Source organism: Musca domestica, unplaced genomic scaffold, assembly GCF_030504385.1.
Source record: "Musca domestica strain aabys unplaced genomic scaffold, Musca_domestica.polishedcontigs.V.1.1 8, whole genome shotgun sequence".
Classification (NCBI taxonomy): domain Eukaryota; kingdom Metazoa; phylum Arthropoda; class Insecta; order Diptera; family Muscidae; genus Musca; species Musca domestica.
Window position 1 is genome coordinate 17,104,735 of NW_026712409.1, and position 15,219 is coordinate 17,119,953.

General features: G+C 34.3%; 2 protein-coding genes across 3 annotated transcripts in view; one reads left to right on the forward strand and one right to left on the reverse strand.

The window, feature by feature from the left end:
• The window catches only part of LOC101899340 (protein apterous), a 75,057-nt gene extending 66,353 nt beyond the window's left edge, over nucleotides 1-8,704 (reverse strand). For both annotated transcript variants that reach the window (XM_059130918.1, XM_011298082.3), the window contains exon 1: nucleotides 7,218-8,704. The gene's annotated coding sequence lies outside the window, so the exon portion shown is untranslated. The remainder of the gene's footprint in view (nucleotides 1-7,217) is intronic.
• LOC131806593 (uncharacterized) overlaps nucleotides 1-15,219 on the forward strand; it is a 360,173-nt gene that overhangs the window by 72,389 nt on the left and 272,565 nt on the right. The gene's annotated exons all lie outside the window — the stretch shown is intronic.

Below are 15,219 nucleotides of genomic sequence, written 5' to 3' on the forward strand. Positions count from 1 at the left end.
TGCCAAAGAGGTCAGCTGAAAATGTGTACCTTCGGTTGGCCACCAGAACTTAAGCGCCGGCCACGATGATGATGTGGGCCGCCATAACAGCCGATGATCACTTTGCACTTGTATCAATCGACCGTGGCATCAGAATAAATGCCGAATATTATCGCGAAAATATTCTGGAGGGTGTATTAAAGCCTTGGGCACGCAAACATTTTGGCCGCAGACCTTGGACATTCAAACAGGACTCAGCACAATCGCACTCAGCACGCGCCACCCAAGAATGGTTACAAAATGAGGTTCTCGCTTCATTTCCAGCGTACAATGACCACCAAAATCTCCGGATACCAATCCGTTGGGCTATTTGGTATTTTGGAAAGCAAGGTTGGTACTAACAAATGCCAAAGTGTCGATCACCTCAAGGAAGCGCTTCGCCGGGAATGGGCCAAAATACCGCAGAGCAACATTCGGGCAGCGTGTGACGTTTTCATTGGCTGTTTGAAGGCCACAATTCATGCCAAAGGTGACCAATTCGAACAAATCTAAGCTTATTCTAAAATTTGAAGCTATTTCCGAACTTTTTTTGCTTTCATTCAATACAATTAAAAAAAAATGTAAAAATTATGGCGTTTAACTTTGTTGCAGTTTTTTTTATCTCGCCCTGTATATATCTTTATCCTATATCAGGTTTATTGTGGCTCAAATGACTAATATCAGCACAATGGACTGGCTTTTGGAAATTCTGACTTAATTTATCCTAAAATCAAGTGCTCCAAATTTTGCATATATATATATATATATATATATATATATATATATATATATATATATATATATATATGTATATATATATATATATATATATATATATATATATATATATATATATATATATATATATATATATATATGTATATATATATATATATATATATATATATATATATATATATATATATATATATATATATATATATGTTTCGTCCGATTTGGGGTACATGATAACTTATGGAGCTCAAAAATACCTCTGTAAAATTTTATTGAGATCGGATCAGATTTATATATAGCTTCCATATATTTCGTTATCCGATTTTAGGTTTTTGTGCACCAGATGGCTAATATCAGTCCAAATGGACTGAATTTTGACACTTCCGACCGAATTTATCCTAAAATCAAGTGCTCCAAATTTTGCTGAAAATCGCTTCAGATAAAGCTATAGCTTCCATATCTATGTTTCATCCGATTTAGTGTTAAAGTCCCTCACATGAATAATATGCACTACACAACAATGATATTTGGTACCGGGCATCAGATACTTCTCGAAAATACCTCTGCCATATTTTGTCGAGATCGATTCAGATTTTTATATAGCTTCGATATACATCTTCATACGATTTTACGACTATTGTTCACCATATATGTAATATCCCAAAGCCAATATCAGCCCAAAATGGATAGAGTTTTTATATTCAACCGAATGTTTCAATTTGGTAAAACTCGGTCCGGTATATATCTATTGCTCCAATAAATATTTTTTACTATAATCCTTATCGAAGTCATACCATGCTCTATACAGCAATGCTATTTGATTCATAGTTGGTATGATCTACTTCACATAAATTCGTAATATCAACTTTTTTGTTACGTGAGCTCTACTATGATAGGTTTGGGGGATCATATAGTCGGCCCCTCCCGACTTTTGACGCAGATAACTTTTTCACTTTCTTTCAATGCAGGACCATGTTTAGGAATTCCGGAATGCTGATTTGATTCATTTCGCAGGTCTTGACCATATTTCCCACAAAATTTGGCTAAGGATGATGTTCTCCTTGAGTGTAGAAGACCTTCCGGCAGATGGTACGTAATATGAGCACAACCGATTTAAGTCAGAAAAACAATTCTCCAAATGGATTTTTAATTTCCAGATTAATTTTCAATTTTATTTAATTAAAGTGAACACCAAGTTTTCCGAACCACTGTGCAACGTGATGGACATTTGGACATCGCATCTGAAATGATGTCGTAAATGTGTCGCTCGTTGTATAGAGAGAAGTCTGCTCTTCTAAGTTCAAATAATTCTTATCAGCATTTTGCATCTTTTTATTGCTTGTTTTGGAATTAAGGGTCACCCAGTCAACACTACGGCAGTTAACAACAAACCGAACACTCGGCCTTCCCGATGGTGAATGGATGTTTATATGGACGGCTGATAGTGGACACATGTTGCTGGCACTCAATTTGGGATGGCTACTATAACATCAAAAAAAAAAAAAAAAAAGAAGAACTGACAAAGAATTTGCTTCCACTGCAGAAAATAACCTCATTTGCCTGCGATTGTCGGCGAGGGGTGTGCTGCTGTTAGGGGGAGGAAGATGGCAAGGTAATGAGCCCACAATTTTTGGTCCTAAGAAGCTAAAGCTGGAGGAATACCTTTTTTAAATGAACGTAATAAATTAAGTTGAAAATTGTCAACATTCTGGACACTTTACATGCAGCAGCCAAAACAACAACTACATTAACGGCCAAAGGAACAGAGGAAAACCACCCGAACCAGTTGAAATCCCATATCCCAGCCAAAGACTTGGTTTTGTTTTGTTTTCAACATTAGACAAGAAACCCAAAACTGATCGCCTGATTGTGAGCAGTATTTTATGATCGGCATGTTGTTGGTGTTGTTTTGATATTATTTTTCTTTTCATTTGGATGATGATTCAATGGGAAGGTCGCCAAACGGTGGCCATTTATTAGGGGAATGCATGTCAGTGTGTGTGTGTGTGTGTGTGAATTTATGGAACATCTAAATAATGGAGAGCGCCAGTCTCCTTGGGTTTAGGGGGTCAATGCAACAATGTGTGTGGGTCCCCAAAAAATTAAATAAAAACAAAAAAAACTGGAAAAATAAAAAATGGAAAGTGCAAATACCTGCCAGGTTTATCGTAGCTTCCGGTTGAGATTTTGTTTGGGAACAAATTCCCAAGGACTTCCCTGGGAACCATTTGCATGATTAAGCTGCGAAACTGTTGATTTGGTAGAAGAGAAGCAAAAATATGGAAAAACAGAATTTTCCGTTATTGGTAAAGGATACAGCGAACCTCTACTAAATTGAACCGAAAGGGGGGGGGGGGGGGTTCAGGAAAAGGCATACAATTTGAGGTGATTTTGAATTTATTTATTAATATTTTTTGTGGGGAGTTTGGTGTATTTTGAAATGGTAAAAGAGTGCCTAAAAACTGGCACTCACAGACCTATAACAAGAGATTTCAAACGGCGGATATATATCAAAGAAGTGTTAAAAATCCGACGTGCTGGAAAACTTTAGGACAAAAGCTAAACAAAAAATTACAAGTTTTAATAGTTTTTTGACTGTTCAAAATTTCGAACACGGGTTTCTGGAAAAACGAAAAATCGGCAAAGTAGATTTTTTCAAAAACAAAAAAAAAATCTCGTAACGAAATGGTTTAAAATATAGTTTGACATGCGTTATGGGAGACACCGAAAGATGTGGGACAATATTGTCCATTTCGGATATTACCGGAGTCTGCTATAAATAGTGTCACGTACCAGGTTTTTAAAGCCTTTGTGGGAGAAATACTAAACGGAGTGAGCTGATATTGTCCATTTTTACACCAGATCTGGACAAAGATGCCAATATTAGGATTTGAAAAGTTTGAATAAAATATATTATGTGGGAAAATGACAATGTTCCGAAGGGATAAGGCTTGAACCAGGCTTCTATCGACATTTTTAAGATACAGTCTTAATCCAATTAAACGTTCGCCTACAGCACGGTTATATTCCATTTCATGTGCTTTGACCCCGATCTATCCATGGCCGTCAGTCTAAATCTATGCTTAATCTAGAATTGGGGTAAATAATGGGACATGGACAAAATGCAGACTCTTTTCGCAAATTATATAAAGATATGAGCCTTAAGTGTGGTAGGCACTGGACGGAGTAGGACAGTTGTTTTCCATTTTTTTACTTTTTACAGTTTTTTTTTTTCGGGATGTATTCGATGGAGTTGTTTGATATTTCCTTTTTTTTTAAGACGAAGTGTCAAGTTTGGAGCAAATCAAAACCAATTCAAAGTTGTGACCATTTAGCGTGGTAGGCTCCACACGAAGTTGGACCTTTGTCTTTCATTTTTTTGTGATTTTTGATAGTTTTCTAGGGATGTACCTGATGGAGTTGTCCGATATTACCTACGATCTGTGTTTCATAGAGTGCGAGCAAATTGAATGCTTCCTTCAAGAGATATCCTGCACACCAGCCAGACGGACATTGCCAGATCGACTTCAAAATTCCTGAAGCCAAAACATGGTAGTCAGAAAGATGGGATCAAACCCCTATAATTCGAAGAGCAGTATTTTAGTCTATCAAATAATTTGTAGCCTCTGTAGCCATAATTTCTTAGTAGATCCCAATTTTTGGTAGTTTAAAACATATTCCTTGGCACACTACCATGTATTCTGATATAGTTACCAATCGGAATTTGAGAGTCACATTCTAAACCTAGCGACCCGTTTTCATTTTGAAGGTCATATATAGGAGGCTTAGCCCCCTTTTTCGCTTGAGTCCATCTCTCAAAAATTGATTTAACTAAAGTATCCTGTGAACTGTAGAAATTCCTAAGCGTAACTTGCGAAAACCTTAGGTATTTGTGTGCCCTGCACCATAAGAAGGGGGTACCAAGTCTTTATAAATCCTCGAAATAATCGTCGGTAACCCAAAAAAATCTAAATTGGTGGACAACTTGTCAATATCTTTCAATTTAGGCATGTTCGTCTATTTGTCTGACTGTTTGTTTCATTTATTGATTGAGATCGCAATATTAAAGTTAAAGCTTGCGATTTTTGGGTATATTTCGCTCCTCGTGCAGGTATAACCTTCAAATGTGGTGTAACCTTCCAGATTTTCGGTGTTTTACGGCATTTTTTGCTCTAAATTCCAACCAAAATAGTAGCTCCACTTAATGTTGCAGCCCCAAAACAACGGCACCTCTCGATTTTCAGTAATTGGAGTTTCGATTTTCGCTAAATTAAGTTTTAGCATCTATTTTAAATTTGCTGTAATTTGGCAGTTGGAGTTCTCTTGTGGGTAGATTATCCCCTATCTAAAAAATATTTAATATTCGTAGATATAACTTAACATCGGGAATTTTGAGGGTTAATCTCTCAAAATTTTGATTTGATTATTGAAGTATTTATGAAATTCTAGAAGAGTCTACCGGCTTAAGCCTCCATAAGAAGGTAGATGTATCTATTTTGTCATTCCATTGGTAAAACCTAGAAGGAGACCATATGAGGTAAATTTTCCAGATCTGCTGAGAATTCTATGTCAATTTAGCCACTGTTCCTCTCTGCAAATCACCATAGAACGTTAAATATATTAGACAGTCAGTCGTAATATTCTTAGGACGTTTGGTATTTGAAATGAGCTATATCTGTCCATATTTATGTTGAGCTTCCATATAGCGGCACCTCCCAATTTCCGTTGTTTTGAAGGTTTCAACTTCGATTTCAAATTGCATCATCTCTTATTTTACAATCTATGTTCTCTATTTCTGGAGTAAATCCTCGCAAAAAGTACTCAATTTGGAACAACTTTTTGGAATAGCCCTCAAAAAAATTTTACCTCCTGATTTTCGCTATTTTAAAGATACCAGTCGATGTTTCCAACCAAATCATCTGCAATTTGATACTTTAGTTTCTAAGCGGGATTTTTTATTTGCTTGCAAAAATCTTCAATATCAGGTCCACTTTTTCACTTATACATGAAATGATACCTTCTGATTTCTTTACCTGTAATTCGGTATTTCGTATTCCTTTGGAGCAGTTAAACACCTCTCAAAAATATATAACGAAACATTCGAATTTTAGAGATTTTGAGGATAACCGATTTGGCTATAAGTCAATTTTTTTATACATGTTGGGGGGCATAAAACTGTCGGTGCGTCCTTTTTGTTAGATCCCCAATTTTGGCGTTTAGACTCCTAAAGCAGAGGGAAAGCTCTACACAATATTTCTGACCTCATACGTCATGGTCAACATTATAGGGCTTTGACACGCAAAAAGGCTTTGCAAAACATGCAAAACTCTTAATGGGATTATCAGATTTCGTTCAAACCCATGAAACTTGAAATCCAGTCTGAAATTGAAAAATAAAGGTCGAATCCATGCAAACGGTCAAAATAAAAATATCTCTCATAGAGTACGAAGAGATAGTAGGGCTTGGTTAAAACTTCGTACATCGCCATATTTTACTTAATTTTGAACATCGGCTTATCTCTCGAAGCGTCGGAGTTTTAAATACTCGTCACATGAAATTTGACATGATTCATCATGCCAAAATCCCAAATCTCAATGTTTTTTCAATTTCGGATCCGTTGCGAAAACGATTTCCTTTAAACTGCGTAAATACTAATATTTTCGCCATGGGATCGGTTTATTTTTCATGCCTCCCCCACAAACGTTGAAAAATGTTTTTAATTCCGAATATCCTACAAAGTGCCCAGCAGAGAAAAAAATGGTATTTTCCATCTGGTACCTCATTCACAAAGGATAAAATTTTGAGAAATTGTAACTCGAAATTAGTAAACGATTTTCTCCAAACCTATCACATCCTAATGTTCCTGCCGAAATCGGTACATCCAAGTGTATTCTAATTTTCCTCTGAGATTCAAAACTAGTTACAAAGTATTAGTTATTGTTTACCGATTTATTTATTTACTCAGCCTATGTATAACCTACATAGGCCAGCGGGTCAGTACACCCCAGTTGAAAATTTTGTAAATTCAAGATTCGATAATTATTTGTGTACTTTATATGAAAGTGGGCTTGAAGTTTTTGGGATGATCCAGTCTTGGTTAGGTTATCTCTCAGAAAACCAGTGAATTCTCATAGTTTATCTTAGCACTTGGTAAAAAAATCCTGATTTTAATTTGATAGTTTAAAGTATGAGAGTCCCTCTTTTTATGTTTTTTTTTTTTTCAAATATTTTAATTCATCTCCAAAAAAATTGACAACGGAATTATTCTGAAAATCTTTGAAGTGTCTTTGAAGTGACCGCCGGCTCAAAGACCTTCGGTTTTTTTTTCTCAAAATGTTCCTTTTTCATCCCGAAGGTCTCATCAGTGTTTAAAAGTGTTTTTACTGACCCTAACATTTTTTTTTTAATTTTTGAAGCTTATTTTCAATCAATTTTTTTAATTTTTCTTTTTATCTTTTCATTACCTTTTCGAACTAACAAAAACTTGGTAACGCCCCAAATTTTCTAGTACACTGAGTATATCCTTTTATGTATCCTTTTTTCGGTTTGTGAAGGGGCTCGACTAAATGTTATTCCATGTGACATGAGAGAATGAGTGTTGAAACAAAACTTCAAAAGTATTGAAATTATTTTTTTCTTTGAAAAATATCTTTTCGGTTTGTATTTATTTTTTTTATTTATTTAAAGAAATATTCTTTTAAATACAGTGATCATAGTTGCAGGCGGGTTAGACACTTTTCAGGAATTTTATTAGACACTTTTTTAACACTTGTTTTTAATATACTCTTTTTAAATATGTAGGTATTTTCAATATTATTTTTTTTTTAATTATTTTATATATATTTGTTTAAATAATTTTGTGGAAGCGGGCTATTTTCGTTTTGAATATTTTCTTTTATTTTTCTAATATTTTTATTCATTTATAATATTTGTTTTCTTTATCCTTTTTTTATTATTTTATTTTAAATACTGTAATTTTTGTTTATTTTTTGAAACTTTTTTTTTGCAATTTTTTGCATTCTTTTGAGCTTCCGATTTTGTAGGCCGCCGATGATATTCATTCACAAAACACTTGAACGTAAAAACATCACGGCGACGGTAAATTTTGTATTTGTTTATTGTTTCTCTTTTGATTTTTTTTCTTCTTGGCATGAACGACGACGAACGTTAACAACGTGAAGTGGTGGCTATGACGTGGCGACACATAGGTACCGAGAATTCTCGCATAAACTGCCCGCGGTTAAGTCTGTGTGATATCTAATCCGAACAAATGATGATGTTTGTGCGAGAAGTGATGATATTTTGCTCAATCCACAGCCAGCAGTCGCCAGGCTCTGCTCGGCAGTGGCAGCAGCAGCATTAACAGCAGGCGGCTACGCTAACGGCGGCTGGCAGCTGTATGCACTGGCAAACGAGAACACAACCTTACGCATTCACTATTCTGCAGTAACGCATCGCAGGGCATCAATCATCGGCGCGTTTCAGACTGCGACAACAGAGTTTGACGGACGTTTTGTTGTTTGGACAACTTCCTACTACTGTTTGGCTACTCTCTTTTGGGGAAGACACAAGCTTGTTTTGGTTGCTTTTGTTGGAAACCCGATTTCCAGCCCGCAAAAAAATCGTACAACAGACGATCGTGTTGTGTCTTATCAGTTCACCGGTTGGGGTCCGAGCACTACTCCGGCAAGAGATTTTTTTTATTGAACGACAAGGCGTGTGATGATAGTTTTTGGTTGTATCCTCACCGTCCGTGTTGTTGAGTGAGCTTGCAACACCTTGAACGAACGCTGAACGCCTTTGGTTGCTGTGTGATATAAACAAACAAAATTGCACACACGTACACACGAAGACGAATAACAAACTCATTGGGTCGCGGCGGGACATGCGTACAACTCAAACCGACCGACTCACCTTTGGGCAAGTTCGATGATGAATGAAAAACTTGGAGGCAAAAAACACCACTAAACGGAGAGAACACACGCACACGTATGCGACCTAAACAAAACAAGCCCACCAGTTGGGAGTATTAAGAAAAAAAATAAACAACAGGTTTGATGTTCGTTCATTTGGTTGTATGTTGCAAGTTGGATGCTCATTCCAATTTTCTTTCACACTAACAACAGAGGAAAAAAGGAGACAACAATATTTATTTGTTCTCTAAAAGATTCATATTCCCTTACAATATAGCCTTCTCTTTTACTCCCATGGCTAATTGCACTCACATTTCGATTTCTAAAAAGAGAGAGAGAACATATTTCATATTTGCTTATTTTTCATGCATCTACCACCAATACCCAACACTTGCTCACCTGCTGTGTTATTACCAAGGCGTGGTTAGTGCATCACTCTCTTGCTCTCCACACACATTTCTCAGAGTAAAAACAAACAACAACAATAACGCAGGGTTAGTTTTGTTTTCATTTTGCAATGGTTTCCTCAGCCAGCCATTCAACTCTCTTCTTCTTCTCCTTGTGTTTTCTTCTCGATTGGGGTATGAGTTGTTATTTACTCTGGGGAGATGCTGCTGTTTTGGTTGGTTGGCCATTTGTTGTTGATGTTGTTGTAGTTGCTGCCGCCACTGCCAAAGTATATCCAAAGTACTGTTGTTGTACTTGTAACGTTTTCCGTTGTTGTTTTTTTATATTTCGTTTGAGTATTTCAAGTTTTGTTGTCGTCGTCATCATCATCGTTGTTGTTGTTGTTGTTGCTGCTGTTATTTTGTTGTCGTATTTTGGCCTGTCTTTCTGCCATTGCGAGCCTTAAGCCCTCCATTCACATGTTGTGAATGTGACGCAACGTCATACGTCTGCGTCAAGATGGAACGAATCGGGACAGAAAGACAGACGCGACAGCCAGAGATTGTCGTTAATACAGATATGGCACGTTTTGGTGTTGCCGCTCGAACGTTTTCTGGTCTTTGGGTGTGATTTTTGGCCAAAATAGAGAGAAAAAGGGAATATCTGAAAAATAAGAATACTTGTAAGGCATTTTTTATAGAAAGAATACTTCTCAAAAAGACTTCTGTAGAGCGACTTCTTCAGAGCCATCATCTAGGTTTAAAAAAATGCAAAATGCTTTCGATTCTTTAAGGAAATGTTTCAAGAACTTTCAGAGCCATAATTGTGGACTTTTTGAACTAAATTGTCCTAGGACTTCTAGTTCGACAATCATAGGGTTTAAGAGTACCTTTTCAAAATTATTCAGAGTTAAAATCATATATCGTGGATTAAAAAAACGTCTAGGACTGTCAGAAACAAGAACGGAGGCCTTCCTTTTTAAATGCTTAGTCTTCTTTTTAAAGTAAAGGGCCATAATCGTGGATATTTTAAATTATTTTTTAAGGATTTTCAGAGCTATAAGCGTGGTTTTTTTAGCTAAACTTTAGTTTTAAAATCGTAATTTATTCTAAGTAATTCTGCAAGGATTTTTACATAATCATGGATTTTTTCAAGGACTTTTAGAGCCATAGTCCCAGAATTTCCAAGTAAAATATTTAAGAGCTTTCAGAACTATAAAAAATAAAAATTTGTTGAGGGACTTCCAGAGCCATTTTTCTAAGGACTTATGAGAAAAAATAGTGGATTGTTTTAGTAACCTATTCAGGGACTTTCAGAGTCACATTCGTGGATTTTTAAAGTAAAAATTTACAACACTTTTGAAACTACAGTTGTGAATGTTTTAATTAAATTTTGATAAGGAACTTTCAGAGCCATAGGCGTGGATTTTTAGAACTATGTTTTTAGGAAATTTCAGAAATAGGTATAATTTGGTATTAAAAAACCCCAAGGATCTTCAGAGCTTTGGATGCGGGGTTTTAAAATAGACATAATTGTGGATTTTACAATGCTAACTTTGCAAGCACTGTCAGAGACGAAATCATGATAGAAGGTCTCGTACGAGAAAACCTGTGATTGCAGGTCCTCTGCCTATAGTTGGCCTCTTTTGAGGTTTTTTATTTATAAGAGAAGTCTTGAGAAGTCTTATTTTTTTTTCAGAAAACTAATTAGAGAATTTTTTAGAAAAGTATTTTCTTTTATACCCTCCTCCAGAGTATGGAGGCTATTAAGTTTGGCATTCCATTTGTAAGACCTCGACATATACATTTCAGACCACATATAGTATATTTATTCTTGTTCGGCATAAGATTCTATGTCGATTTAACGATGTTCGTCCGTCTGTCCGTCTGAAAATCACTCTAGCTACCGAAATAAATGAAGTAGGTTAACAACATTTTACTCAGATGTGTTTTAGGTCTGCAGGACTTTTGGTATTGAAAATGGCCTATATAGGTCTAGGTTTTGGTATAGCCCCCAACTATCTGTGTAGGCAAATTAAATGTGTTTTGTATGTTTAAGTCAACATTTTAAACCGAATTTTCTGTAAATGAACAGTTCACATTTTTCACCGGATATGTTTCAAATTCGGTATTTGGAGTTCCACCTATGACAGAAAGTGGCCTGCACAAATCCACGCCTTTATATAGCCCTCCCCATATGTATAAGGGTACCATTCAAAATTCTGTATCAGGAATTTTAGTTATATTTTTCAACAAAATTATCTCTATATGGCAAAGGTCAAAGTTTTCGAATAGTTCCTATATAACAGTACCTACGGAAGATTCAACCGAATTATCTTGATGTTCGGATTTCGTATTAGGTACCACATTCTTTGGTAGCCAATTGGCTGTAGAGGTCCACGACATCTTGAGATTTCTTTTTCTCATATAAGACGTTTTGAATGGTAATCTGCTATAAAAGACCACCTGAAAGCTATTCTTTTTTAAAAGACCTTGGAAAAATTTTCTATAAAAATGCACGATTACTTGTCCGACACACCTTAAGAATGATATTTAATATTGGTCAGATAGATCTTAAAAATATTTTTTACAATTCCACGATTAAAAAATAAAGCTCAGTAAAATAATAAACTAGCCTTATCTCTATAGAAGGCCTCTTGAGAAGCCTTTGTTTTAGAAATCCTCTTCACATATCTTCTTTCCATAGAGGGTCTTTTGAGAGGTCTTCTCGCTAATAAGTTTCTAAAGAGAATTTCCTTCAATTGATGACTGCTTAAATAGTGTCCTTCTATAGAAGAAGTTGGAAGACCTCTTAAGAACACATTAAGGCTTCTACTGTCTATTTAAAAACATTTTGGATTCATTATATCTCAGAGATCTTTTTAAAAAATACGATATTAGCTCTAATATTCCCCAAAAATATTTAAATCGATAATTTGTATGACATTGCTATTATAAATATTATTTAAAAAGTCCACGATCGTTCTTAAACATTTAAAAAGTCTCTCTGGCACGACTTTAAAAAATCGTCGTTTGTCCCAACTACTTTGTTATTGATGATAAAATCCTCTTGGCGATATGTGACTGACTATGTCTGAAGATATGTGTGTAATATAAAATTATTTTCAGATTACTTTTTTCTATAGAGGCTCATTTAAAAGATTGTCTATCCAAATAATACCCTATTTTTTCATTATTGACATTTTAGAAGGTATTTTTATATAGGAGATTCATCAAGCTCCGAAGAAAAATTTTTCTACGAGGAATAATTCTTCAGCGATAAATACACTTTTTTTATCGACAAAGTTTCCTCAGATCCTGAAAATGATTTTTTTTATATCACATTAAGGACATCATTTTTTATACCAACAAATTTTAACCGCAGAGGATACGTTTTTCATCGTTCTCCACTAACAAACAAACATTGTTTTTATAAAAACAACAATGAAAGGATTAAGCATGACCATTTTGCAACAACAAAATAGCAAAGAATTCTTTAGCTATTGTGTCTACATTTATTCTTTAGCCAAATTTTTCCAGTGACTAAAGACATATATTTGCACAGAAAAAATGTGCTCATGTTTTAAACGTCAAATTTCCCTAGACACATACTTTCGAAGAAGAAAACTCTCAGTCATATTTTTCAGTACCTTATACATTTCCTTTACCCACCGAGGATGCATTTCTTGAATAGAAAAAAATCCTCAGCATACACATACATAAATAAATACAATTTTCAAAATTTTCCATATAAAAACCAAAAAAGAAAGTCTTAAAGTCGGGCGGGCCGACTTTATGATACCTACACCACTTGCTAATTTAGTAGAGCTCCGCATAACAATTAAAAGTTTTTATGGGAGAATTCAATAATACACGCTATGATTATAATTATAATTTAAAGTTCAAAGGACTAAATATGCCGAAGCATTTGTATCTTTTAAATTCGGACTTGTATTGCCCATTTGGTGCACAATTAATATGAAATCGGATAAAGATATATATGGGAGCTATATCCAAATCGGAACCGATCTTGATAAAATTTGGCAAAGATATTTCTGAGCTGTATTTGATATATTTCCCTGAATATCGTTGTTACGGAGTGCATATTACGGCTGTGGGTAACAAATATAACAAATCGGATGAACAGTATATATGGGAGCTATAGTTATAACTGAACCGATCTTCACCAAATTTGGGATACTAGCTTCTAGACTCAGAATTCCATCCCATTTGGGCAAATATTAGACGTTTGGTGCACAATAAAAGGTAAATCGGACGAAGTTATATATGAGAGCTATATCCAAATTTGAATCGATCTCGATAAAATTTAGCAAATGTATTTCTGCGCTGTATTTGATATGTTTCCCCAAATATTGTTGTTACAGAGTGCATATTGCGGCTGCGGAGGACAAAAATAACAAATCGGATGAAGAATATATATGGGAGCTATAGCTATATCTGAACCGATATCGATCAAATTTGGCATACTTATTTTCAGGCCTTATTTGGTTGTATGTGCCAAATTCCATGCTTTTGGGGCTGATATTACACGTTTGGTGCACAATAAAAGGCAAATCGAACGAAGATATATATGGGAGCTATATCTAATTTTTGACCGATTATCTCCAATTTCAATAGGGTTCGTCCTTGGGCCAAAGAAATGATTTGTGCAAAATTTCATCTGGACAGGGCAATAAATGCGAACTGTACTTTGTCTACAAAATACATGGACAGACGGATGTACGGACGGACATGCATAAATCGGATGTGATTCTATGCAGATCATCAAAAGGAACTATGGGTCTATCTCGTTTCCTTTTGCCTGTTCCAAATGCACAAAAACATGATACCCTGACCACCTTGTGGTGTAGGGTATAAATAGTTCAGTCACAGAAATATAAACAATTACCAAAATTACCATAGGTATACAATTTTTTTTGCCTCTGAAAATGTATAAATCGTTCTGAGTATCTCCTGAGATCATCTAAAAACTCTTTTAATTTGTCAAGCGACCAAATTTCAATTTACAAAATAAACTCGTCCAATTTGATTTTGTAGGTTTCTACCTCAAAAACGGCAACCTTTGGCACATTTATATGAAGGTTTATGTTTATATTTTCAGTTTTTCTGTATTTCATCGTTTGCATTGTTTTTTTTCGCAATGTTTATTTTTGCCCAGTGATGGCGATTGTATATGTTTTGCACTTGTAGTTATCCTTGTTGTTGTTGCAACACAAAGAGGGGGCCTTGGGCGGTGGAAAAAGTTAAAAAAGCCTTTAAGAAGCAAAAACATCAACCAAAGCAGCAGCAACAGCGGGAGCAGAAGCAGAAGCCATGTAAAGTCTTTTGTTTATATTTTGCTAACAAATGTGAAGCGACACAGGGCACCACCGAGTGTAGCCAAAGAAGGAAAAAAAAAAACAACAAGAACAACAACAGAATACCTACTTTTTGTAACAATTTTCCTCTTGAAAAAGCTTGACCTCCCCATTCGACGCTGTGTAGTGCAAAATAATCTTCTTGTGATTTTGAGAAGAAATGAAATGAAAAAAGAAAATAAAACACGAAACGAAAATAAATAAAGACTTTCGATGGCGATGCAAAGGGTTTGGGGGGTATTTTTTATTTTTTATTTTATGGAAAAATCAATTCTGAGGATAAAAATATTTTCTTTCGATGCAAGTAAATCCTTTAAAAAAATGTATATATTTTTTCTGAATAAAAAAATCTTATGGGGAAAAGAAATTTATTTCTTCAAAAAAAAAAAAAAAAAAAAAAATAAATAAATAAATAAATAAAAAAAAAAATAAAAAAATAAATAAATAAATAAAATAAATAAAATAAACAAATAAAATAAATAAATAAATAATAAAAATAAATTAAAAAAATTAAATAAATAAAAAAAAAATAAATAAATAAAATAAATAAATAAAATGAATAAAAGAAATAAAATAAATAAAATAAATATAATAAATAAAATAAAATAAATAAATAATAAAAATAAATAAAATAAATAAATAAAATAAATTAAATAAATAAAATAAATAGAATAAATAAAGTAAATAAAATAAATAAAAATAAATAAATTAAATAAAAAAAATGGAATAAATAAAATAAATAAAATAAATAAATAAATAAATAAAATAACACAAATAAAATAAATAAAA